Genomic DNA, 27,922 nt, shown 5'->3' on the forward strand with positions numbered 1-27,922 from the left:
CCTCCCCACAGGGACCACGCTTGGTGTTGCTGGTGACCTCCAGGTTGCCAACTTCAATGGTAGCATCTTTGTATTTATCTCACTTGATTTCCCAGCAGGATTCCTTTCAGTTCACTGCCCTCCTCCTTCCTGAAACAATTTCCTCTCGTATTTCTTGACACAAAGCGCTTCTGGTTTTCCCTCTCCCTTAGGGGATGCTACCTCTTATTGTTTTGTTTTTCTCCCTTCTCCATTTGACCTTTCGATGACCTTGGACCCCTTCTTGTGTTTTACTTTTCCGGATGACCTCATCCAATCCCATGGCTTTTGACATCTCTACGTGTCGATGACTCCCAAATCTGCATTCCCCAGCCCTGATGTCTCCCTAGAGTTCCACATTTTTATAATCAACTGCCTAATTGATTCATTGCTTGATAGACTTATTAAGGCCACTGAGATTTATTGATAACCTCTATGTGCCAGCCGCTTCTCTAGGTGTGGGGACCATTAGCAATATACATAAGCAAATTAGGTTCTATCTCAGAAGCTGGAAAGCACGGAGCATGGGAGATGGATGGTGAATGTCAAGATGAAGGAGATGGTGTTGCAGTTTTAAGTATGGTGGTTATGAATGTTGTAACCATCCAGTAAGATGTTCATACTGAAGAGCTAGCATCCGAGCAAAGACCTGAAGGAGGGAAGGAGTGAGCCATGTGGATATCTTGGGAAAATAACCACTGATACAGAGGGTAAAGGAACTGGGGCAGGAGTGTGCCTTTTTGTATTTAAGAAACATCAAGGAGGTTAGTACAGCTGAAGCAAAGTTAAAGAGAAGGTCAGAGGAGAAATGGAAGTGAAGTAGTGAGAGCAGGTCCCAATGAACTTGGTTGGCCATAAGGACCTTGGGTTTTACACTGACTGAGATGAAAATCCATTGGCAGTTTTGAGCAGAAGGCTAACATAATTTGATTTACTTTTTAAAAGATCCCTTGCTTGCTTTATTGAGAATAGACTCTAAGGGACTATGGGAGAAGAGCTGGAAGGCGATGTTGGTTCTTTAAATGGTGAATCGTGTCTTGGACCAGAGCAGCGGCAGTGATGGCTTCAGATTAGGGATATATTTTGAAGGTAGAGCCAATGGGATTTGCTGACAGATTGGATGTGGGATGTGGAAGGAAGAGAAGAATGAAGGATGATGCCAGTGTCTTTGGCCTGAGCTACTAGAGGGTGGAGTTGCTATCAATTAGGGTGGAGAAGACAGGGGCTCGGGCACATTTGCAGATACAGCTGCCAGATTTAACAAATGAAAATGCAAGATGTCCAGTTAAATTTGATTTCAGCCAAACAACAGATTTGTCTTTAGTTTAAGTACATCCCATGCCATACTGTTTATACTTACACTAAAAAATTATTTGCTGTTCTTCTAAGTTAACTTGGTATCCTTCATTTTATCTGGTATCCCTGGATTGGAGGGGAGTCTGTGTTGTCTGTTAGAGAGAGAGATTGACTAGGCGACTGGATAAGTGGGCTTGGACTTCAGGGGCAGATTCTGGGAAGGAGATTAAAATTTGGGAGGCATCATCCTATAGGTAGCTGGAGGAAGTCATGAAGGTAGTTAGGTTGGAGAGAGAGAGAAGGTCCAAAGATAGATATTACACCCTCCAATGCAAAGAGATAGAAAAAAACCAGCAGAGAAGTCTGAGCTAGGATGGAAATCAGCACATCGAGAAAGTATCTTAAGGTTTAGGATGGCGCAAGTACAACTCTTGGCTTCTCCACACCTCCCTTCCAAATTCTGCTTCTTTCCAGATTCTATCCCAATTCAGGATAGAACTGCATCCATCCAATTGCAGAGGCCAAAGACAGTAAAACCTTGGTTTGTGAGCATAATTCGTTCCGGAAACATGCTTGTAATCCAAAGCACTTGTATATCAAAGCAGATTTCCCCATAAGAAAAAATGGAAACTTAGATGATTCATTCCACCACCCAAAAATATTCATATAAAAATGATTACAATACTGTAATATAAAACAATAAAGAAAATACAAAATATTAAGAAATATAAACAAATTAACCAGCACTTCCCTTTGAAAACCTTAGTGGCTCGTGTGAGGGAGACGAGAGAGGAGGGTTATTGTGCAGGACGACTTTCACTATCACTGACAGAATCATTGAGCCATCTATTGCCTCAATGGAATCTTTTTCCACATGGGGACCATATTGTATATGTTCTCGTGGATGTTGACTATAGTTCGGTATTAATAAACTCTTGTCATATACTGTATTTCATGTAACTGGCAATAAGGCAGCAGAGGAAAGGGTCTATATCTGCAGGCAGCCTGACCTAGAATGAAGCAAAGCATTCCTAGCTTACTCTTGGGTGGAAAAGCAAAGGACTGTCCATAGGTGCTTGGAAGTGATAAAAAAAAAAAAAATACATGAGTGCCAGTTGTGGGCACCTTCCAACGTTCTGAAATATCACTGATATCTGCAAACAGCATGGCCTGAAACTGAGCATCCAGGAGTGGGGGACAGTCACCCACAGTCCCACAGTGACGGAGAGAGAGAGAGAGGAACCACTGGCTCAGTGTGATCATGTGATGTTTGGCATCATGTGCTACTCGTATTGCATGACATTGTTCATTTACCAAGTTAAAATGTATCAGAAATGTTGGCTCGTCTTGCAGAGCACTCACAGAACAAGTTACTCGCAATCCAGTGTGTTACTGTATCTAGTAAAACCCCTGCCTGTGTCTAGTCCAACAGCAAGTTCTGCCTCCTTTGTTTCCAAGCCACACCCTGAAGCCATCAAGGTCTCTCCATCTCCAGTACGACGACTGCAGCCCAGCCTCCATCACCGCTCAGCTAGGCTCCGGCAAGCCTCTTGCTCACTGCCATCATTCTACACATGGCAGCCTGAATGACTCAATATGTGGTGTGTGTGTGTGTGTGTGTGTGTGTGTGTGTGTGTGTGTGTGTGTGTAAATCCGGGGCTTCAAATCTGGCATCTCATTGTCAGGGTCAACACAATGAAATCTAAACTCATGATGACTCGTGGGCCCTGTTCGCTTTGTGACCCTTTGCTGTTCGTGGGATTCAGCTCCAGTGACCAGATTCTGCAGGGTCAACAGGAGGGACTCAATTTTAATAGTTCCAGCAAAGAAAGAGGGCTTGACCTGCAGCGGTGGGGTTGGGTTAGGGGGCAAGGTGTGTGTGTGCACAGATATTAGAGCCATCTCAGAAAGAGATGTACTAAGGTTTGTCCTTGATTCCTGCCTTTCATTTACCTCTGTGTGGATCTTGATTTTAGATCACAGATAATGAAGAATGATCTGAAAGACATGGGTGCCTACTTTTGTTTCTCAGAAATAAAAATAACTGGCTTTCTGTTGATTATTCTAAATCTGGGCAACGGGCCATTGTTGTGAGCTGTTTATTTTGTGTGTTCCTTTGTTTGTGGACACAGAAACTTTAGGAAAGAAATATAGATGTTATTAAAGACAAAATGTAGAGAGGATTCGTCAAGCAGGCAGCAAACGACTTTCCCCTCAAAACTTTCAAATCCTCTCGTTTGTCAACGTTTAGCCTTCATGAGAAATCATCCCAGCAACAACTATGCATTATTCAGATCTCCGGGGAAAAAATGACAACAGTGCATTTAGAATACTTAGAAAAGATTGCTGTGTTTGTCAAAAAGCACGCACGGGAAATTAGCGTCACTGGGGGCCGTTAGGCAGGGGACCAGCGGTCTGGAGAGCCGGAGCGGGAGATGTGTATTTACTGTACATCCTGTGATATATTTTGCATCTTGTGCTGTGTTTCTGTACTATCTTCACCTGCAGAACTAATTTTTGTAAAAATGACGGCTTCAAAGGGCCAGAAAATTGAAATCTTATTGGTTGCTGATTACTGTGATTTCATACACAAAGCTTAAACGTGTATTTCCCACATGGGCAAATGTTTTGCAGACTGTTGAATCCGTGCCTGGTCCTGGACGTAGCAAAGGGAGCTGGGGCACCTCGCGCAGCGATGGACGGACACCCTGGGGACTCCCCAGACTCGGACAGATCCTGGTGCTATTGTGAGTTCCGCTTCCTGGCCGTCACATGTGGGGCCACACGGGATGGCCTCTCTGCACCCCTTCAGCTGGGACGGCCATTAAGGTTGATGTGTCCTCAGTTCACAGAGACAGTCTCTTCCGACCTCTCTCTACCGGAGATTTCCGACGCGCATTGCTTGTGATATTTCATCTCGAAGACAGGCTGAGGGCTTGACTGCCGAGCAGCGCGCGCGGGTCCCCCCAGCAGCGCACACCCGGGAAATCGGTGGGTTTGCTGAACGGTTCAGACTCACACAGCCCGCCCGGCTCGAGACGCTTCCCAATTCACTTGGGCTGAATCTGAATCCTAATTCCACAGTCAGGAGCCAACACATATGGAAAATATTAATGCTTCCTTCACATGGGAATCTTTTTTTTTTTTTCTTTCTTTTTGGAAAAAAAAAAGATTTTTAAAGAAGATTCTACCTAAGGTGGTAAAAGAAAAAAATCATCTTTCTAAATGCCCATAGAGTCATCATTCTCTCAGCAGTAAAGAGAAAAAGGGGGTTTGTTGAAGGGAAGTATAAAAATCAAGTCAAGCTTTTTCCTTTGACCACTACAGGTCACTAGCCCTAAAAATTGAGGCGTTGTATTTCCTGGAAACAAACCCCAGGACATCGGTGTCAGCTGTGTCCCTGTGCTGTTTCATCTCTGTAGAGCCTGCTGGACTGACTTCTCTCTGACCCTTAGAGAACCTTTCAGTATATGAATTGTATGTGTTGAACCTGGGTCTGAGTTACTATAAGGACCTGCCCTTCTTGGTCTCAGAGATTTTGCATATCCATTTTTATTTTTTTTAATGTTTATTTATTTTTGAAAGAGAGACAGTGTGAGCAGGGGAGGAACAGAGATAGAGGGAGACACGGAATCCGAAGCAGGCTCCAGGCTCTGAGCCATCAGTACAGAGCCCGATGCGGGGCTCAAACTCACCAACCACGAGATCATGACCTGAGCTGAAGTCGATGCTTAACCGACTGAAACACCCAGGCATCCCTACGTTTTTGACCTGATACGTCTTCTTACTGCTCGTAAGTTCTTAATTTCTGTTGCTTACAGTAATGTGGAATGGATGTGAAGGAGAGCCCTTGATAAGAGAAGGTCTTTCCAGAGGCCTTTTAAGGCATTTAAACATAAAATCTTTATGCCTAAAAATCACATCTAATTTTTCTGTTTCTTGTAGCCTGAAATCTAATCCCCTAACAAACTTGTTCACATATTTAGGAAACTGGTCCTTGTGTTCTCTTGTGCAGCACGAGGTCAGTTTGCACTGAGTTAGCCTCCCTTGGGGGGAGGTTTGGTGTGAAGGGAGGGAGGATTTATTCCAGTAAGATTGAACTAGTTAGAAGAAACCTCCAGACGTCCCCAATGAGAGGATTTCTGGGAGTTTGGGTTAGTAGCAGACTTCAGGAATTGCAGTTCAGTCTTCATGTCCCCACCCCAGGCGCCTTGAGAAGAACCAAGGGGGGCCGTGGGGAGGGTGGGTATGAAAAGAGTAGCTCAGAGCTGTGCTACTTCCTGTCAAAACCCAGACGAGGCTTGCTGGCTCACAAGGGAATGGGGGCAGAGAGGAGGGTGCCTGGGAAAGGAATGTTGAGAGGGGAAAATATATTTATATAAGAACACAAAGACTCCGACTGTGGCTGGTGCTTTCTCGCTGCCCTCGACAGTGAGACATCCTTGGGGCGGTGAGGACCGCGGGGCCCTGCGTGACCAGCCTCACAGTCCTCCAGGTCCTCTCCTTGAAACAGATACATAAAATTCCAGTTTTTTCTACTCGTGGAGACTCCATGCTCTGCAGAAGGCATTCCAGAAATCTGGGTTTGGGGCAATACTGTTGCCTATCTCTTTTCTCATGCCATCACGGGAGAGACCTTTTCTATTTTCCGAGCATATGAACAGGTCAGTTTTCCCACAGATCTGATTCCTCTACCATGATAGGGCACAGAGCCTTGTTTTCTGTATCAAAAGGTATAAGGTATTTTGCCGCTGTGCCGAATTCCCTGGTGGTGTGCACGGCCCGCGTTATAAATTATGGTTATGTGGCTGACTTCCTTCTCCCTCTTCTGAAAATATGCAGTCTGTCCCAAACAATTAGCGCTTCATTATGTTTCTGTATTGTTTCTTAATTGTTCCATATGTTGGGTGTTTACTACACGCCCCTGCATGACAGACCTCAGGACTGAAACTTCTTCGAAACCCGCCACACAGCGGTACTTCTCTGTCCCGATTAATGCTGTCACTGGCAGAGTTGGGGTTTTAAGAAAGGGATGGTGGCCTGAGTGGCAACCAATTCATTTGTTTGGGAAAAGGGCAGGCAGAGCCAAAACCAGGTTGTAAAAGAACACAGTTCCACAGACATTTAGTGAAGTCATTCATCATTCACATTCCCAGACAACAGGGATCCTATGTTGGTGTCCTGGCTGCATTCCCAGAACCTAGTCCCTGGGATTATTTTTATTTTTATTATTATTTTTAAAGATTTTACTCTTAAGTAATCTCTACACCCAATGTAGGGCTCGAATTCATAACTTGGAGATCAAGGGTTGCACACTCTACCGACGAAGCCGGCCTGGCACCTCTAATGACTATTTCTAATGACTCAACAAATGAATTGCTTGAGCCCCTGTAGTTTCTAGGCCCTGTGCTACGTGAGGAAGATGCAAAGACAGGCGGCATCTTCTTTCTTCAAAAGCTCATGGTCTGGGGAAGAGGAGGAATAGAAAAATTAGAAGCGATTGACTCCCAAATACAAAAGCAGCTGTTAGAATTGCATTCAAAGTGCTTTGGAACCGGAGAGGGGAGCGGCTCCGTGTCCAGGGCAGTCAGAGAACTTAAAAAACCCCGCAAAAACATTTGGTGGGTTTTGGAGGGAGGCAGAACTTGCCAGGTGGGAAATGTGGAGACATTCTGGGCAGAGGGAACATTGGAGCCAGGTCAGAGGGTGGGGGAGTCTGCGTTTTCAGCGCAACGTGTGGCTCTTCTGAACGGATGAAGTCTCTTGAGGGGGAAGGAAGAAATAAGACAAGGGAGTTGAAATCTGTTTCCGAGTCTCAGGATTGATCTTGTGGGCGATGGGGGCCTGTGAAAGCGTTTGAACAGAGAATCGCCGCAGGTGGGCTGGATTTGGGGAAATCACGGTGGACCGCGTGGAGAGCACACTAGGAGTGGGAGCAGCGAGTCAGAAAGCCCCCCATGAACGTGATCATGGCGCTTTGGTTAGAGATTATAGAGGCAGGAAACGAGGTAGTGGAATTGGGGACGGAGAGAAACTGACTCACTTGAGAGCTATTCAGAAAGAGTCATAGGAGGACCCGCCGAGTGACTGCGTGTGGGGAGATGGGAAACGGAAAGAGGAGAGTCCAGAGTGATTTTTATATTTATTTATTTATTTTAAATGTTTCATTTATTTTTGAGCGAAGGCATGTGGGGGAGGAGCAGAGAGAGAGGGGGACAGAGGATCTCAGGCAGGCCCTGAGCTGACAGCAGGGAGCCTGATGCAGACTCGAACTCAAAAACTACAAGATCATGACTTGAGCCAAAGTCTGAGGCATGGCTGACTAAGCCGCCCAGGAGCCCCCTGGGTGGATTTTAGTTTCTAGCTTAAGAAAATGGAGAACCCGGGAACTGTAGTGGGGTGGGTGTGATGGGGAAAAGCAGCCCTTATTTTGGACTGTAATGTACAACCTCTTCTTTGATTGTGTTGACAACTTCATTATTATTATTATTAATTTTTTTTTTTTTTTTTTTACTTTTGAGAGAGAGACAGAGACAGTGACAGAGGCATGAATGGGGGAGGGGCAGAGAGAGGGAGACACAGAATCTGAAACAAGCTCCAGGCTCTGAGCTGTCAGCACAGAACCCAACATGGGGCTCGGAGGCTTGAACTCAGAGACCAGGAGATCATGACCTGAGCTGAAGTCGAGGGCTTTACAGGCTGAGCCACCCAGGCGCCCCCTGTGTCAATGACTTCAGAATGTTTTCATATTGACAGGACAGGGTGTCTTCCCTCTGTAGGGAGGGAGAAGAGGGTTCCCTGAGGGGGTGAGGACATGGGTCCCAGTGTCAGCCATCTTGATGGGAAGACATTTCTCAGCCAACAAGCTGTAATTCAAAATGTGGCCTTGAGATCTCCTCTAGGGAGATTTCAGATTTCTAGATTTCAAGGAGCCATGCCCACATAGCTGCAGATCAGGCTGCAAGTAGATTGCAGCCTATGAGACTCAGAGAAGGACGTATTTTGTGAGTCAAAGAATGTAGTTATATGCTGCCATGTGCTTTTTTCATTTTTCTTATCCTTGAGCATAGTCCTCTACAAACAATCTAGTCTTATGATAACTGTCCTGTAATGGCTTCAAGAACATAAAAAGAACAGTACAGCCCTTCCCTCCTTTGGAATAAGGACAATATTCTGGAGGAAACCCCTAAGGGGATGAGTGACACCGGCAAGGTTCAGGGACTTACCCCTTGCAGACTGTCTCCTTCGGTTGCTGACATGGAAAAGTGATACTTTATTTTGTTAAGGTGGATAGATGCTTCCTTAATGGCTATGTTGTTGTTTGAGGTGCCTAGTCTATGTCACTTCTAGTATGTCTCCTAGAAAATACCATCTCCTCCCCAGCTCCACCAAGAAGAGACAAATATCCACATTCTTTCGCTGATCCTGCCCCAGCTCCAAATAGAGACAAGCTTGCAGTAAGTGAGTGTCAAATGGGTCCGCAGCCTTTTGGGTAGAGATGTTTGTAGCTGTCGAGAGAACCCTTATCTAATAATTGTACCTATAGAAGACACCCTTCCACCCCAATATAGTCTATCCTTTCTTAAAATATTACTTTCAATTGTGGTAAAAATGCACACAACATGAAATTGACCATCTTAACCATGTTAAAAATTTTTTTGTATGTTATTTATTTTTGAAAGAGAGATAGAGACAGTGTGAGCAGGGGAGGGTCAGAGAGAGAGGGAGATACAGAATCTGAAGACAGGCTCTAGATTCTGAGCTAGCTGACAGCACAGAGCCTGACGCGGAGCTCGAACCCACGAACCGTGAGATCATGACCTGAGCCGAAGTCAGACGCCTAACCGACTGAGCCACCCAGGCACCCCTAACAACATATATTCTTATCTCCAGAAAATAATCTGGCCCAGTGTTTGTGAGGTACCTCTTGGTTCTCAGACATAATATTATTGAAATAGAGGCCGGGAGTCACACCGAGGTTGGGACAGGTGTTTGAGGATCAATCCGGAATGCAATGACAGAAGAGGCAACGGTCCTTCAAACTCCTGACAAAGCTCAGTGGAAAATCCCCCAAAGATTTTGGGGTAGATTGTTTTATTGTTTGCAATTTTTCACTCCTTCTTTCCATAACAGCAGATTAGAATGTGACTTCCTAGTGGCTCCCCACTAGCAGGGACAGGGTGTCCTCCACACCCTCTTGTTGGGTGGGGCCGGTGACGCGGGAGCAGCTGTGGCTTGCACCTTGAGAGCAGGACCTTTAAATCTGATCGCCTGCTTCAGCACCAGACTCCCGCCACAGGATAGCATGTTCCAGATCAGGGCTGCTCCTGAACCCAAGATCCAGGATTGAGAAAGCAGACTTGACACAGACCTACGGCCCCGGGGGGAGAGCCACAGCCTGGAGCTGACTGCACAGACTCACGTGGGACATGAAGAAAGAATCACATAAAAGTGATTTGTGTTGTAAGAAACTGAGGGTTGTTGTTGTTGTTGTTTTTTTTTTTTTGTAGTTGTTTGTTACTGCAACAAAGCTACCTAGAGAAGTCAATCAAGATTCTTCTTTTAAACATTTTTTTAAAATTTATTTTTGAGAGAGAGAGCACAAGCTGGGGAAGGGCAGAGAGAGAGAGAGAGAGAGAGAGGAGGACAAGATCTGAAGTGGGCTCTGAGCAGACAGCAGTGAGCCTGATGTGGGGCTCGAACTCACGAACCACAAGATCATGACCTGAGCCAAAGTCTGATGCTCAACCGATGGAGCCACCCAGGCGCCCCTCAAAATTCTTTAAATTGAAACATACTCTTTAATATGAGCCATTAAATCAAATACTAATAGAAGTAACAGGCAATTTATTGAAGAGGAAAAAAATTGCTTTGATTTTTGGTAGGAGTAGAATCTCCAATTACACAAATAAATGAGCAAATATTCACACCCCATGTGATTATTTGCTGTCCTTCCTGTAAAGGGTTATACTTCCACACACCATTGACATCAGGTACGGCCATGGGACTTGCTTTGACCAGTAAACTGTGAGTGAACCAGACATAGGAACCTGCTAAGCAGAAACTTGAATGAGGATAATTTGAACAGAAAAGGTTATCAGGAAGTGGAGACACGGTAAGAGATCTACACTGCTAAGTAATATGGAGTCCCTTTATTGATCTTTTATTTACTTATTTATTTTTTTAAGTTTATTTTGAGAGACAGAGGGAGCATGCACAAGCAGGGAAGGGGCAGAGAGAGAGAGAGAGAGAGAGAGAGAGAGAGAATCCCAAGCAGGCTCTGCACTGATAGCTCAGAGCCAGACCCAGGGATCGATCCCACTGACTGTGAGACCATGACCTGAGCTGAAATCAAGAGTTGGACCTGAGCGACCCAGGTGCCCCTCTTTGTTGATCGTTTAAAGGTAGAGGTGTCACCAAAGTAAATCTTCTGGCTGGTCATTAGCAGCCTCACTGGTAGAATTTCCTTTAGGAATTCTTGGCTTAGCTGTACATGTCCAGAACCTTCATCCTGGTGTGACAGACTGATTTGCTACATGGGGGGAAATGGCTAATGCTCATACAGTCCACAAGGGGCCCAGTGTAAACCAGATCATTGGTGTCTTAATCTGTGAAGTACAATAGCCTGTCCAGCGCCCCAGGTCTTCCTTTCCAGTTCCTCTCCAGCACAAAGGGTATGCATTCGTCTCTAACAAGGTCTCTGGAAATCTCTGGAAATCTGGGTGCATGTGGAAGGACGAGGAAAACAGCCAGTGTGTTTAAAGGAAACCACTGGGTGCTGTGTACCAGCCAGAGTCACAGATGTTTCTGCTACGTTCTGAGACTCCCTTTCTTTCTGTGCCGCAGAGCTGAATGTTCTCCCTTCTCACTGATACTTTGCTTTCGGTGTGTTCGTAACATTAATCATTTCTCAAGTATCCAGGTGCCCTTCTAGTCCCTGGAGATCTTTTCTTTGTCAGTTCAGAGACTGAGGAGAGAAAGCAGAATGTTGGAGCCAGACAGACGTGGGTCCAATCTAGCCTCTACCATTGATTAGCTGTGTATTTCTTAGCCATTCTGAGCCTGTATCTTCAACTGTAAAAACTTGGGGTGTTACTATCTTCATCTTAGGGGTATTGTAAAAATGAAAGGAAATAGGATTCTAGCCTAGCTGGTACACGCAAATGTAAGGTTTCCTTTCTTTCTGTTTCTATTAAAACATAATGCAAAATCATCTTAGAGTGATGATCGCAGTAGCAATACTAACCCTTCCTGAGCCTCACTATGTCACTCATTCCACGCCCGACACTTTAGTCTTTTGTTAACTGTGCTCTGTGGAACTCAAAATGATCATTTAATCCTTTTTCTTTTCTTCTCCATGCTACTGTTGTACGCTTCAGTTTTCTATCAAAGCTAGAGATTTTTTGTAGCTCAAATGGCTCTTAATGCTGATGAAAACCTTCATGCCCTTTCCTATCTCTTAATTACAAAACCTGGTATCTCCTCAACTGGATTCTTTGCAGAGCGCTCTTTCTACTATCTCATGGCTCTGACTGAGAGCTTACAAGGGCTCCTAAGTGCATATATATCAGCCTGGGAGATGAACTCCAGACCGACCGTCCCTCCTTGAACATTCCCAACTTCCCACCTGAGGTCTCCATCCCATCCACTTCCGGCACGAACCCACCCACATCTCTCTACTGATTTCCTTCATGCAAACTCTTTTATGCTCTTTGTCTGCTTACAACAAGGATTCTTTCCTTATTTCCCTTCTTTGAAATCCTGTACTTTCTTTAAAGTCAAATTGGAAGTCCACAGAACCTTCTATGGTTAACCAAACCTCAACCTACATAATTAATAGTTGTTTTGCTTTGAAAATCTCCCCCTGCCCCCTTCAGGTAGATAGGTTACATGGCTCCTCAGTCACCGAAGGTTATAGTCCCTTATGGAAAAGGAAATTGTATTCTATTACTTTAATGGTTTTTTTCCCCCATCTCTGAGCCTAATGAGAACTAGAGGAAACAGTAGGTACGTACTTAATAAGTGCAGGAATAAATCACTAGTGGAATCATCAGTAAGCCATGGAACTGTCTGCCACAAAAACTTCCTGAATACCAAAGGATTTCAACTCAGATTTGTGAATCAACTTTTGCTCAATTTATATACGCTATGTGTAGGGTTAATTTTGTTTTAAAATTCATGCATCTTTTTAAACATTCATGCATTTTTAAGAGCCAGTCTACTTAAAAAAGATTCCAAGAATTCACAGTCAAGCCACATAAAGAACGATTAAAATGTGAATAGTTTAATAAGAATCATGTAGTGAAGGAGGGAGATAATTGTATAGTTTCATCTCTAGACTGATGAAGGGCTACCTTCCTGAATGTGACTTTTTTGTCTGTTGGAACCTAACATAATTATGCATATGAATATATACTTTGCACAAGATAAGAGAATGACATCCAGCCAAGATATTTTTTCCACCATTGTTCTTCATATCTTTTAAAAAGCATGTATAAGGGCAAAGAAGTTATATAGCTTATTTTTATATATAATTATGACACACAGTATCCCATACCTTCTTCTATGTGCTGACTTGTGTGAACGGGGGGGATGGCTGTTAACAACTTTCCACAAGAGACTGTGGGAAAAAAATCGCTGTGGTTTGGAACCTTCCTGGCACTTCCTGGGGGACAAAAGCAATGGCACGAACAAAATATTCATCGCTCACACCCTTCTCTGATTTTACTATGGGCGTGTGGACATACAAGCACATGGTCTGACTCCTTCCGACTCAGGGATCCTGGCCCAGGGTCTAGGCTGAGGACAACATAAATGGAGCCCAACTTTAGCTCTGAGCTTCATGGCAGCCAAAGAAGGATGAAGATTTGTGTGTCTTGTTACTTGACATTGAAAAAAAAAAAAACCCACCAGTTCTTTAAGGGCTGAACCTCTTTTCCAAATCACACTGAGTAAAGCTGAGCCTGGGACATTGAAAGACTAAGGCAGGGACTTCGATGAAAATTTTAAGAACAGATGGCCTTTCTCGTTAAGAGACAAGAGCATGATGTGCCAAAATAATTCTGAGAAATATTTTGACAGGGAGTTCAAGTGATTTAATACTTTAAAGCCATATCCTGATATAGGCATAATCAGAGGAAGTCATTAAGAGGGACTCACTGGTTTTTTGGTTTTGTTTTCCAAAGCTGAAAATGGGGTGAAAGCGATTGGAAACAGAGTTTCAGGAAATCCAGTTAGCAAAGCATCATTCTTGTGAAGTTTTTCTTTTTCTTTGTTCTATTTTGGTTTATTTGTGGATTAAAAAGTAAATTATTTATATTCAGTTTGCTACCAGAAATAAGTTAAAAACTTTTCGACTACTGAATGCCTCTGTGGTGTTGTCTTCCTGGCATGGGCTAGGTGTCCAGTCCTACATCTTTGGCCACAGGGACACTTGTTAGGGAGCTCACCTCAAGTTAACATAAAACATGGGCTTCAGACCAGCAGAGCCCGGGAAGCCGCCCTTTGATCTGGGCTGAGGTGTTTCTGTAACTTGTCTTCTTTCCTGCTGGGGCTTCACTCTTCCATGGGCTCTCACCGTTCCATTGCCTCAGCGTCTCCTAATCCAGAGCGTGGGACGAGCCATTCCACATGGGAACTCTACCCCAAACTTGGCCAAAATACTCTTCCTTTGGCTCCCCAGAGCATTCATTCATTCATTGGATGATAATTAATTCAGCACGATTGCTGTGCTGGATCCTCTCCGAGGTCCCGAGCTGCAGCGATGAATGAAGCAGAAAGAGTCTCTCCCTAACAGAGCTGTCGTTTTAGTGGGAGAAGATACAATCAGCCTCTTCTACATAGAAAAGATGGCTACTGTTAGTTATAAGTACCATTCAGAGACTACAGTGTTTACAAGAAGAACTTGCATATGTTAACGGAGAATAAGAAGAAAAGACTATAGAAAACACAAATAATGAGGCATTTACGTATGACATCTTACAAAGCACAAGTTTTTTGTAGCTTCAAAGAGCTGGCACGTTGCCACCAACCTGTCTTTCTAGTATTTGGACTCAGCCACCTTGCTGGTTGAGACCTCAAATGTCCTTCTAATGCCGGTTTTGTCTCCTAGATTCAACACTTTTCTCTTTTCAGACACCATTGCCAAGGAGCCCTCAATTTGAAACAAATCAATGACCCAGTAAATTGTCTAATGCCATCTCAAGCTCCACCAATCACCGATACAGTCTCAGAATGCCCGAGTGGAAAATGTTACATGGGGCATGTCACCACCAAGGACTTGGAAATGAGGAGAATAGCAAATGAGGAAAACTAAAAACTTTCAAGGGACTGGACTAGAGAGATGCCAAGTCTTTGGTGACTTGCGGGCTGGCTGAAGACTAATAACACAACAGAAGATGTTTGCTCATCTAAAAATGTGTCACTGTAATGGGGTGTCTGTTAGTAGAGGGGGCCAGAAAACAGTGGTCAGAAAGGCTGGTGTTGACAGTGCTGCCCATGGACAGGATGCACAGTCTTTACCTGGATGGTGTCCCTATCGTTATAAAAATGAAGGAACCAAGAATGAAACCTTATGAAACATTGGAATCAGAATTTCCTTTGCTCTAAATCTATGCTCATCAAAAACCATTCTGTGGTCTGTTTTCCCAAATTCACAGAGGAAACAAGATCTACATGATCTCTGGGCTCCCTTGTCAGTTATATTTTTTATTGAAATGAATACATTGGAATTTTGATCAATACAGTTTAATGCTTTGTCAGTCTCTCCTGCACCCCCCACGTCCAAGTCTGATCAAATCTGAAACACTGACCAAATCTAGTTTCTAAGTTCCAAAGAGCTCTGGATGACATTGGAAATTTGATCATTCCTTCATTCAACTGAACATTTTTGAAAACGTATAGCCCAAGCAATGTGTTTAGGAATATAGCGTTGAGCAAAATAGATGTGATCCTGATGGTCAGAGAGCTTCTAAGCCAATAGGTACGATCAAATATGACAAGGGTTTCTGGGCCATCAATGTGCAGAAGAAAAGACAACTTCTGAGTCTAGAAGAAATTATTAGGTTCAGGGGTCTTTCTGGAGCAAACTATCTAAACAGAGACCGGAACCAGGAGTTTGTGCAGAGAATAGGGCGGGAAGGGGAAGAAGAGAGCCAGAGAAGTGCAGGGAAGGAGGCCAAGACCAGGGTGAGGGCAACAGAGGAGCTCAGTTAGGCTGGTGTTTTCAATGCCAGGAACCTAACCTAGGGGCAGAGAAAGTGCTTTGTGCTCAAGGTTTAAGGAGTTTAGGCTTTATCCTTGGGAACTGCTGCATAACTTAGCAGTGAACTAGCATGATCAGACTCGCATTTTGGAAACATCTCTGACTGTGCAGGAATGCAACTAGGGAAGAGCGAAGGGTGAGAGTAGACAAACTGAGGCAGGGAAGCCAATCTGAAGTCACCTATTGTCATTTGTGTGAGAAATGATGGGGGTCCAAGGTAGAAACAGCGGCATGAAGGGAGAGGTTACATGGATTTGAAAGCCATTTCAGAGGTAGAGCTGAGAGGGCGGGTGGATGGGTTGGCTGAGCAGGTGGGGAGGGAGATGGCGGAGCTGAGTCTGGGCAAGCTGCTGGCCTGGACTACCGAGTGGATGGTAAGGGAACCTCCTGAGCTGGATATTGACCTTTTGTTTAGACTTTTCTTAAACATATACACAAGGATGAAGGTGTGTGCACATGACCATGAACAGAAGGGTCATCTCCCAGTAGGGAACACAGAGGGAGGAACAAAATTCAAGATGGAAATGACCAGCCCATTTTAGGACTTGTCTAACCATAAACAGGAAAGCCACGGATACACCACTGTTAAGTATGGAAGTACCTAGAAAAAGAGCATTCACAGTGTCTTTCCCTGGGAATCCCAGGAGACAGAAACTTCCTAAAAGCGAGAAGCTAGATTACAAAATTAATGTTGGTACCTTTAAGAGATTCAATTTCTTAAACTTTAATATTTTTAAGATCTTCATTCATTTAAGATATTGGTGAATATAAGATACTTAATCAAACAAATATCTTAAGGGTACCTTTGTTCCTCTTATATTCCTATTCCTTCCAGAACATTGGTCTTCAACATTCACCACCTTCTCTTCTTGGGTATTTTGTTGCCTCTTTTACCACCTCAGCCTTTCGTGGGTCTCCTACTGACCTTTACTATGTGTCATATAATCCTTTTCAAGGTGACATAGCTGCTTGGCTTTTTGACACTCAAATCCCTGGGCTTATTTAATTTACTGAGCTTCATTTTGCATACTATCTCCTTCATTTCATCTTAATAACTTCCTTTGTTCCTCTGGCTTACTGAATTCTTCACGTTTTTAGCTATACCCTCCCCCAGTCCATCGTGCAAGGCTGTTGTTTTTAGGCTACATCAGCATTCCAAATACTAACTCTGAGACTCATATCTTTGCAGGTTTCAAGGATTAGCTTTTAAGTCACTCTGGTATATGTAGTTTTAATTGTCAAGAGAAAAAAATAATTTAAAAAAATTAGATACTGTAACTCTCACTTCCTGGTCATGGATTTGAATTTGATGTTCAAGAGTGATGAAAGAAAAATACAGACAATGAAATGTGTGTAGAAGAAAAACAATTGATGTGATGCTTTTGTTAAAAGCAATTGTCAGGAAGATACTAACATTACTTAATAAGCTTCTGGGCGATGAAAAGGGGCATTTCTAAATTGATGTCACCAACTTCACGTGGACTCTCAGAACTGCCTGAAGTCTTAATGTTTCCTGGCTCACTCCCTTTCCCTCTCCACTCAGCGACTGCCTTGAAAACTGTCCTGCTTTCCTCACACCTCTCTTCCCTAAACCTCCCTTCTTTGCTGTGGCTTCTGTGAGTAAATTGAAGTCATCTTCAGGGTCCTTTCTCCACTTGCAGTAAATTAATTGCCTGGCACCTGAATGTAGCCTCATTGCACAGTAGCAATTTATTTTCCTTTTTGAAGCTTTCATCCTTTGGACTTATAGATCAGGATTCTTTGGTGCTTTGTCCTAAACTCTGTTCATCTTCTTTACTTTCCTTGCTAAATATCAGCTCTGCTGTTAGCTCTAGTCGCTATCTATATGCTAATGACTCCCAGCTTGACGTCTCCAAACTTATCTCCTTCCAGATAGATCTTCCTTACTTCTCCACTTGAAATGTCTCAAAAATTTCTGAAGCTCTATTTGTCCAAGGCCGAATTTATTATCTCCTTGCTTGAAGCTGGACCTTTTCCATCATTCCTTAGCTCACGGATGGGAGCAGCCATGCTAGTGCACAAGTAGGAACCTAGGTGTCAAGCCCAATCTATTGCTTGTCTTCACCTTCCAAGTTTAACACAACATAATTCTGCTGATTTAACCTCCTAAATAGGTCTTGATTTTTCCTCCACTGTCACATGCAAGTCTAAACAAGTTCTAAGGAACTTCAGCGAAACCAGGGAGCATACAGGTTTTCTGAGGTCCCCTTCTCTTGAAACTATCCTGCTCCCCTCATAGTTAACTAGTAGGAGTACTAGTGGTCATGGGTTTCCATAGCATCTGATAGTGAACCATGTGATAAGAGGAAAGTAATTGCCTAATGGCTTTCCATTATAAGCAAAATGAAGACAGTAAAACATTGGGTTGTGTGAGCATAATTCATTCTGGAAACATGCTTGTGATCCAAAGCACTTGTATATCAAAGTGAATTTCAAGAGCCACTATTTCAGTTGTGATTAGGTAACATTTGGCGTCACATATTACTCGTATTGCAAGACATCGCTCGTTTAGCAAGTTAAAACTTATTGGAAATGTCTGTGCATCTTGCAGAATATTTGCACAACAAGTTACTCCCAATCCAAGGTTTTACTGTATTTCTAATACTGTAATACGTAATTCTTGCATTATTCCATTGGTTACATTTGTACTTAAATTGTATTCTGAATAAGGCTGACATTAAAAAAAAATTCATTGTGTATTTGACAATAGTTAATTATGTAGTGGCGAGAGATGAGGTTTGTAAGAGATTAAAATAGGATTAGAATTGTACACAGACCACGTTTTTCAAAAGCGATAGCACCAATAAACAAAGCATGAATGCAAAATTCTACTTTATGTAAACTTAAAGCTAAGAGGAAAGTGAATACTAAATGAAAACCTACACAAAGCAGGTCCTCTAATGAGGAAATATGTATTATCAAAGGGACCTCGGCCAGCAATGTGGTCACAGTATACAAGTAATACATACAATTAAATAGTCTTTTCATATCTGAAAGTGCTCTCTCAGAGAGAGGTCGTCAAGTGAGTAGGAGTGGTTGTAACATGAAAAAACTCTCTCTCCCAGCAGTGCAGCCTGGGCACCCGAAAGCTCTTCATTATCACAACGAATGCCCAACCACGAGTAACCATGACAACAGCCTCTACAATGGTTAGCACTATGCCTATTAGAAAAAGATGTAGTTCCAAGGTCAAACTCCACATTTGTGAAGAAGCCCTAGCCTGTCTCTCTGCACAAACTAGCCACTGAACAGCAGCCATAATTTGAGGGTCCCTCAGCCTGGAACGCGTTGGTCAAATAGCCCTGCTGGCTTCTCTCCTGTGGGAAGGACTTCCTGTTTGTGTCCTTTCTATCTTGCACCACAGGGGCGCCTCCATTTCCTGGAAAACCCACTGTTGGGGCCAGAGTTGGGATGACGGCCATGAAATCCTTTTGCTTCATCTCTGCAGCATTGAGCCCACTGTGCCTGGTGGCTCCCCACTGAGGGCCTCAGCTGTGAACAAGGCCTAGTTGGATTCCTTCCTCCCAGAGCTGGGGGCAAGCCTACCAGGAACCGAGGAGGAATGATACCCTGGGATCCTTCCAGTTCATGAAATCTTTATTTCAATTCATTTGAGTGGGATGAAACATTTATTTTAATAGATTCCCCAGGATCTGGTCCTTTACTTCCCACCTCATTGAGATTTGGAACCTACCCATGCTTCTTCAACCCAACAGGGCTCATTCAACCCACATCATAGTCTATTGCATTTACGGCCTTCCTGGCAAGCTGGATAAAGGCTGGGATATGTTCTTAACTAAAAGGCATGGTTTAGCAAGGTTAAGAAGGTGAAAAATCTCCTGGTTTGAGATGATGCTTCACACCAGACCAGGGCTGATTTGAAAGATGCCCCCATCCTCGTCCCTTACCGAAGAGTTATGAGCTCTGACCCCAAGACTGAGGGGAAAGAACGAAGTTCCTCTTCCTCTTCTCTGTCTTCTTCCTTTCCATTGTGTCTGGGTGCATTGTGGTCAGGTGGCAGTGTTTTTTAGATTTTGTGTTCATAGTAAGAAATTAATTTTATAGTAGACTCGGTGCACGCACGCGCACACACACACATGCACACGTATGCACTTATATATGCACACATATTGTTTATTTGCCATTTTCTCAAGGAAACCTGTTTACTTTATTCATAATTGCAGCTAACCCCTTACCTTGAACCCCCTTACGCTGCTCTACATTTTCTTTTTTCCATCAAAGCTTTGGACACAATACGTGATTGCTTTTATTATGTTTATTTAAAATTTTTTTGTAATGTTTATTTATTTGAGAGAGAGAAAGAGAGCACGAGCAGAGCAGGGGCAGAGAAGGAGACACAAAATCCAAAGCAGGCTCCAGGCTCTGATCTGCCCACACAGAGCACGATGCAGGGCTGGAACCCATGAACCATGAGATCATGACCTGAGCTGAAGTTGGACGCTCAACTGACTGAGCCACCCGGGTGCCCCTATTATGGTTATTTTTATGGTCTGCGTCTTCCACTAGACTCTAAACTCCTAGACAACAGGATCTTTCTTTTGTTTACTGATTTATCCCAAATGTTCAAAATGGTGCCTGGCATTTTGTAGGTCTTCAATAAATATTTAAGCAAATGAAGAATGAATTGAAATAAAGGTTTCATGAAGCTTGTCCTAACTACGTGGAATACATGCATATATTTTCTCATCTCATCTATTAAAAAAATAAACAACTGGCCAAGATCCAGTAATAGGTCAAAACCTAAAGTTTCAAAAGCAGTGGTTTAGACTGTAGTAAGAGTCGTGTCAGGGGATGCTGAAATGACTGGAGGAAAAATACGTTATTGTCCAGGACCCTTCTGAGATGATGCTGTAGAACTTAGCAACAGAGGGTGGGCATGAGGGAGTCGGGGGAGGAGCCCTCAAGAGGACTGTATCTAGTAAGTGTTGTGGTTTTAAAATATATCCTTTTTTAAAAGTTTATTTAAACTTTAACTATTACTAGTTCTTTTTCCTCTTACACACTGTATATTTACCATGACTCACATTTCTAAGCCTGTATGTATGAACAAGTTTCACCATTCCTGAGGTTAGTTAGACCCAATGCACAGTCCTCAGACTGAGAGAAGAAGGCTTAGCTCACTTCCAGTGCCCACTAGAGGCTGCCAGCCCATCTCACTATCCACAAGACAAAAATGAATATGTAAGAATTTAATATTGATGGGGCGCCTGGGTGGCTTAGTCGGTTAAGCGTCCGACTTTCGCTTAGGTCATGATCTCGCGGTTCATGGTTCAATTTAATATTGAATATTTTCCCCTCCAAATAAAAAGATTTAATTTGTACTTGTGTATTGCTGACGGTTTTCTAGTTGATATGAGAGAGGGAGTGCTGCACACGTGTACATGTGAGCAGGGGAGGGGCAGAGAGAGAGAGGGAGAGGGAGAATCCCAAGCAGGCTCCGTGCTGTTGGCGCAGAGCTGACTCAGGGCCCAATCCCATGAACTGTGAGATCATGACCTGAGCCAAAATCAGGAGTTGGACACTTAACCAGCTGAGTCACCTATGTGCCCCAGTATTAGGTTTTTTGTTTTTTGTGTTTTTTTAAATCATTTTTTAAAATGTTTATTTATTTTTGAGACAGGGAGAGACAGAGTGGGAGTGGGAGAGGGGCAGAGATAATCTGAAACAGGCTCCAGGCTCTGAAATGTCAGCACAGAACCCGACACGGGGCTCGAACCCACAAACCGTGAGATCATGACCTGAGCTGAAGTCGGATGCTTAACTGACTGAGCCACCCAGGAGCCCCTAGGTTTTTTTTATATTGATTACATGTAGTGGTGATAATATTTTAGACATATTAGATATATTGGATTAACTAAAATGTATTATTAAAATTAATTTCACCTATTAATTTTTTCTTTTTCAAATGTGGCTACTAGAAAATTTTAAATTACATTTGTGGCTCCTGTATTGTCTATTAGACAGCACTGATCTGGAGGCTGGCTTAGAGTCTCTTGGTACTAATTCTGTGCCCAGTTACTTCAATTAGCACACTTGATCTCATCCACACTGGTGTGAGATCTTCCATGTGGTTTAAGCACCTCCCTTAAACAGTGTCCAAGCAAGCAATTGGGTGTTAGTCGGGCTTAGTGGGCTGGCTTCTGGTTACAGCCTGCCCCGGCTGGCTGGGAGGCCAGCGGCAGAGAGATTACTGGACGTACTGCAAGTTATTTGCTTTCCACCAGGGGAACAGAATTAAATTTCCAGGGCCTGTGCATGTAGGAGGTCAAGGCCATAGACTCTACCCAGCTGACACGCTAACTCCAGCCTTGGGCAGAAAGTGTTGTCAGAAGTAGCAGGATGAAGGGGTCAACAGTGAAAGAAAATCAAGCAAAAACATTTTAATTTTATGATTCCAGGGTTAAAATTATATTTCCCTTGTGCCCGTTTGGCTATGCAGTTGGCATTTCCTGGGCTCTCCATTGTGACATGTCTTTTATGGCATGATCACTGGGATTTCCTCTATACTATGCCTTCCATTTAGTCAGGGGGGATTTTGTTTTACTTTAGTCTTTTGGTGACTGGAGAGTCATGAGTTCCCATCACATTTAAATCAGTTTGTTAGCATCAAATTATCTCCCAGAGCAATGCAGAATAATAAGGTATAGGGAAATTTATGCTTATTCCTTTCCCAATTCATTTTGCTTCCTAATAAACCATGACTTTTATTTTTTATTTTTTAAATGTTTATTTATTTATTTTGAGAGAGAGAGCGAGAGAGAGAGCAAGAGAGCACTTGTGGGGAGAGTGGGGAAGGGGCAGAGAGAGAGAGTGAGAGAGAATCCCAAGCAGGATCCATGCTATCAGCACACAGCCCGACTTGGGGCTCGAATTTATGAACTGCAAAACCATGACCTGAACCAAAATCTAGAGTCGGATATTTAACTGACTGAACCACCTGGGCACCCCAAACCATGTACTTTTAAATTCTAATCTACGTCTATTCCCATGGAGGAAAGCTTATTTTAGTATTTAACTTATTTATTATGGAATCTTTCCAACATACACAACAGAAAGGATAGTATTATGAGTCCACATGTATCTGTCATGAAGTTTCAACAATTGTCAAAACAATCTCGATCTTATATCATTTATTTCCCCAATATATTTCCTTCCTTCTTTTTTCTTGAGCATTTTGAAGGAAATCTCAGACAACACGTCTCTCGTAAACACTTCAGTGTGTATGTCTAACTGATAATAAGGGCTTTTTAAAGACATAACCACTGTGACATTTACCACTTAAAGAGACTAATAACCACTCCTCAGGGAAAGAAATTTCATAATTATTTGTGGTGACTGATGTTAACTAGACTTACTGCGGTGATCACCTCACAACATATGCAACTATTGAATTAATATGTTGTACACTTGAAACTAATATAATGTTGTACGCCAACTATACCTCAATTAAAAAACTTACTCCTGGGGCACCTGGGTGAATCAGTCAGTTAAGCATCCAACTTTGGCTCACATCATGATCTCACAGTTCGTGAGTTTGAGCCCTGTGTTGGGCTCACTGCTGTCAGCACAGAGCTCCCTTTGGATCCAGTGTCACCCTCTTTCTCTGCCCCTCCCCTGCCTACTCTTTCTGTCTCAAAAATAAATAAACATTAAAAAAATAAACATGAAAATAAACTCATTCCTTACTATACTCTAATATCTGGAGCATATTTGAAATGCCCCACTTTATCTTAAAAGTGCCTTTTATGCAGGTTATTTGTTTGAATCAGGGTCCAAACAAGTATCATGCATTACATTGGGTTGCCATGTCTCTGAAATGTCCTTTATTCTACCACAATCCCTTCTCTACAGGCTATGATACAAGAAGAAAATGAGTCATTTGTCTATAGACTCTCCCGCAATCTGTACTGCTGCTTGTTTCCTCGTGGTATCGCTCTCCTTCTGCAAACTCCTGTATTTCTTGTAATTTGAGAGTTAGACCTTGAGATCTAAATGACAGGGTCAGGTTCAATGTTAAGGTCAAGAATCCTTCATACGAGGTGCTGTGTACTTCTTTGGGCACCGCATCGTGTGGTACATAATGGTTTATTGTCCTGCTTTTACAAAGGCCGGATTGATCGGTCTGTACCACGTGTGTCCGACCGACGCCTCCCTTAGGAAGTTTCCCGCCAACATTTCATCTCATGGTTTTGGTCTTCATCAAAGAAAGACCATTTTATACTCAGACTATGAGGACGAGTGAAGCCAGTATTTTTGGCCCAGAGCAGCCTCAAGAAGTTATAAAGATGCCTATCGAAACAGTTTTGGCTCGGATACAGGTAATATACTTTTCTCCACGGCTCTGTTCGTTCACCCTGTAGGGATGTTCATTCTGCGTGTAGGGACATATGATCGTCAGAGAAGGCCACTTGCCTGTGAGAGTATCCACGATGGTATTCCAGTGTGGGCATGCAAAATGGTGCAGCCACTGTGGGAGATAGTCTGGCGGTTGCTCCAAGGGTGAACATAAAGTTACCGTATGACCCAGCAAGTCCACTCCGATGTACAGTAGCATCCCTTTTCCATGGTTTCAGTTACCCAAGGTCAAGAGCGGTCTGGAAGCACAAGATCCTCTTTCTGACCAAGCATCAGGAGGCGAATGCTATCCTAATACCAGGTCACGCCTATGTCGTTCCCCTCACTTCACTTGTCACGTAAGCATTTTATCATCTCACATCATCACAAGAAAAAGAAAGATGAGTACAATATAATAAGAGATTTTGAGTGCAAGAGACATAACTTTTATTACAGTATGTTGCTTTAATTGTTCTGTATTATGATTAGTTGTTGTTAATCTCTTACTGTACCGAATTTATAAATTAAACTTTATCCTAGGCATGTGTATATAGGAAAAAAGCTAGTATAGATAGTGCTTGGTATTATCCATGGTTTCAGGCATCCACTGAATGTCTTGGAAGGAATCTCAGGTGGGTAAGAGGGGATGACCATAGACACCCAAGGGAACTGGAGGCGTGTGTTCGCACAAAATCTTGTATACAAATGTTCAACACAGCATTGTAATAATGGCCAAAACGTCTTTCTTTTCTCAAGTTTATTTATTTTTGAGAGAGAGAGTGTATGTGTGTGCATGTGTGAGCAGAGGAGGGCCAGAAGGAGTGGTGACAGAGGATCCGAAGCAGGTTCTGTGCTGACAGCAGAGAGCTCGACACGGGGCTTTAACTCACAAACTGAGATCATGACCTGAGCTAAAGTCAGCCGCTTAACCGACTGAGCCGCATAGGCGTCCCCATAGCCAAAAAGTTTTAACAACCCAATGTCTATCCGTTGGTGAATGGGTGAATAAAATGTGGTACAATGGAATGTTATTCAGTAATAAAAAGAAATAAAGTATTGGCACATGCTATGACATGAATGAACCTTGAAAACATTATGCTCAGTGAAAGAAGTCAGTCACATAGGATCACATATCATATGATTCTATTTAAGTGAAGCGTCCAGAATAGTCAAATCCATTGAGACACAAAGTAGATTGGTGTCTACAGCTGTGTGTGTGTGGGGGAGAGCAGAAGCAGGGAGAGCTCTCTTTGCAGCGGGGTTGAGTTTGAAACCTTGAAGAATTTGAAACCGCTAAAACAAGTTTGNTTTCTTTTCGGGTGATGAAATGTTCTAACATTGTTTAGTGATGGCTGCACAACTCTTTACATATATGAAAAACCACTGAGTCATACACTTTAAACAGGTAAATTACACAGTCTTGAAATATGTTTTTTTATTATTATAAAAAACAAATAATGAGGCACCTGGGTGGCTCAGTCGGTTAGCCTCCGACTTCGGTTCATGACTTTGTCATGATCTCATGGTTCATGGGTTTGAGCCCTGTGTCGGGCTCTGCAGTGACAGCTGAGAGCCTGGAGCCTGCTTCGGGTTCTGTGTCTCCCTCTCTCTCTCTGCCCCTCCCCTGCTTGTGCTCTCTAACCCTCCTAAAAATAAATAAATAAATTTAAAATACATATGTTAAAAAATAAAAAAATAACAACCAGCTTTTTGAATAAGGGTTGCTTTAAAGACATGAAATGTTCCAACCACATCCTTTATAGAATCTTAGGGAATTAGACAATATGAAAGTTAGGATTGATTTTTCAGTTGTCTGGTCTTTTTATCTTGGTATTGTCTTTCCTATCTGCTTTTGCTAAATTTTAATTAAAATTAATAAGAGTGCCCAGTTACTAACTAACAATGAAAGATGAATGCTAGGTGTGAATAGAGCCACCAAAAAGATCAAATCAGATGAGAAAGTTGTTTAATGAATAACGATTTAGAATAAATGGTGTTAGATCAACCCATTTCCTGAATTAAGAACAGAGAACATAGGGGTGCCTAGATGGTTCAGTTGGTTAAGAGTCCAGCCCTTGATTTCATCTCAGGTCATGATCTCATGGTCCTGAGATGCACTGAGCCCCAAGTCGGGCTGAGCATGGAGTCTGTTGGGGACTCTCTCTCCCTCTCTCTCTGCCCTTCTGCAGTTTGTGTGCATGTGTGCATGTGCTCTCTCTCTCTCTTCTCATAAAAAAAAAAAAAAGTAAAAAAAAAAAGAATGGAGAACATAAAATCTCTTAGGGCATAGAATAATGAATTATGTTTTTCATTTTATGACCAGTTTTTGTTTTTTAAAGAGAAGATGAGAAGGAGAGTTGCAGACAGGAGGGTGCAAAGAGACCCAGAAAAGCCTAGTGTTGTTCTGAATCTTGGAGACCTATTGTTACTCGGGCCTGAGAACACCCCTTAAAATATAATCAAGTCAGGGTGGAAGAAACATAAATCTGTGAAAAATACCTCTCTTGAATCTCTAGTCAGAGTTAGTATATAAAGAAAGGAGACTGTCCCACTAAATGACATGATCTAGTGATTGATAACATATGACCGTAAGCACTTTAAACTACAGAAAGTGAGAATTTGAAATACAGAATATCAAATACTAAGACCTAAGACATGAATTCAAAATGCAGAGGATTGCATAGACAAAGACAGATCTCAGGTCATTATTCAAAACACCAGGTGATTCAGAGGGAAAAAGTAGGCAGAAGGTTCCGCACAGTCCCTTTCTGATTGAGGCTGAGCTGGTGTTCCTTTGACTCCTGGGTGTCATGAGGGAAGGCAGGGCAGCAGAATGAGATACAGAGTCACTCCAGACAGAGAGCACGAGTCTTCCCAAAAGTGAACCAAAAGCATGGGTTACCTGGGTGGCTCTGTCGGTTAAGCATCGGACTTAGGCTTGGGTCATGATCTCATAGTTTGTGGGTTCAAGCCCTGCGTCGGGCTCTGTGCTGACAGCTCGGAGCCTGCTTGGGATTCTGTCTCTTCTCTTTGCCCATCCCTCACTGGTGCTCAGTCTCTCTCTCAAAAATAAACATTAAAAAAAAATTTTTTTTAAGTGAACCAAAAACAAACAAAAAGACCAGAGGGTGTTGGTTTTTAACTAATCTTGAATGGCCCATCACGTGGAGGGCTCACGTTCTATTGACCCAGGGTCAGGAGGCAAATATTGCTCAGAAAATGGAGATTCCTGAAAGACGGTTGAAGCTCCAGTTATTTCAAAAGCAATTTCAGACGCTGCAATTAGAGACGTTTCCATTAGAGAAACACTAGAAAAAACAGGAGTGATCAAGAAAGACATTCTTCGGCAGTGTTCTTTTTTTTGTTGTTGTTGTTGTTTTTTTTTACAGTGCTATTATAGCAGCCTTGAGTGTGTTCCCTATGCCGTGCGTTTCATTCCCGCGCCTTACTCTTTCCGTAACTGGAAGCCCCTTCACTCACTAGCAGTACTCTTACTTTGTGACCTTTTAAGATTGTGCTCAAAAGATGTAAAAGCCCCATTGTGCTTTTATAAGTAAAGGCACATAATGCCTTGGTACAGGTCCTAAAGGCTTCAAGGAAGTCAGATTCAGCCCCCAACTTCCCACAGCCTTTTTCTGGACTCCATGAACTAATTTGTTCAAATCCCTTCCCCTGTTTTGGCTGAAGGCATGTGTTGGAGGACCTCTTCCATCTTTCCAAGCAGGTGGGAGACCGTATTGCACAGCCTCTCAGAGGCCTCGGTCAGGTCCCCGAAGACTCCATTTAAATTTAACACGCTGCAATTAATTCTGCTAAAAGATTGTGCCTGACAGTTTAAACAGTGTTATGTAAGAAGGTGGCACTCAGTTTGGTGTTGTATCAATTTACAGTCGAGGTAGCATATTCTCACATGGGCCATAAATCCTGCGGATCTGCCAGCTTTCAGCTGGATTTATAGGCTTGTTTCCA

General features: G+C 42.9%; 1 long non-coding RNA gene across 5 annotated transcripts in view; it reads left to right on the forward strand.

The window, feature by feature from the left end:
- The window catches only part of LOC144229833 (uncharacterized), a 70,740-nt gene that overhangs the window by 15,466 nt on the left and 27,352 nt on the right, over positions 1-27,922 (forward strand). For all 5 annotated transcript variants that reach the window (XR_013334623.1, XR_013334620.1, XR_013334628.1 and 2 more), the window contains exon 2: positions 3,949-5,107. This is a non-coding gene — a long non-coding RNA (uncharacterized LOC144229833). The remainder of the gene's footprint in view (positions 1-3,948; positions 5,108-27,922) is intronic.

Source organism: Crocuta crocuta, unplaced genomic scaffold (genome assembly GCF_008692635.1).
Source record: "Crocuta crocuta isolate KB4526 unplaced genomic scaffold, BGI_CrCroc_1.0 scaffold90, whole genome shotgun sequence".
Lineage (NCBI taxonomy): Eukaryota > Metazoa > Chordata > Mammalia > Carnivora > Hyaenidae > Crocuta > Crocuta crocuta.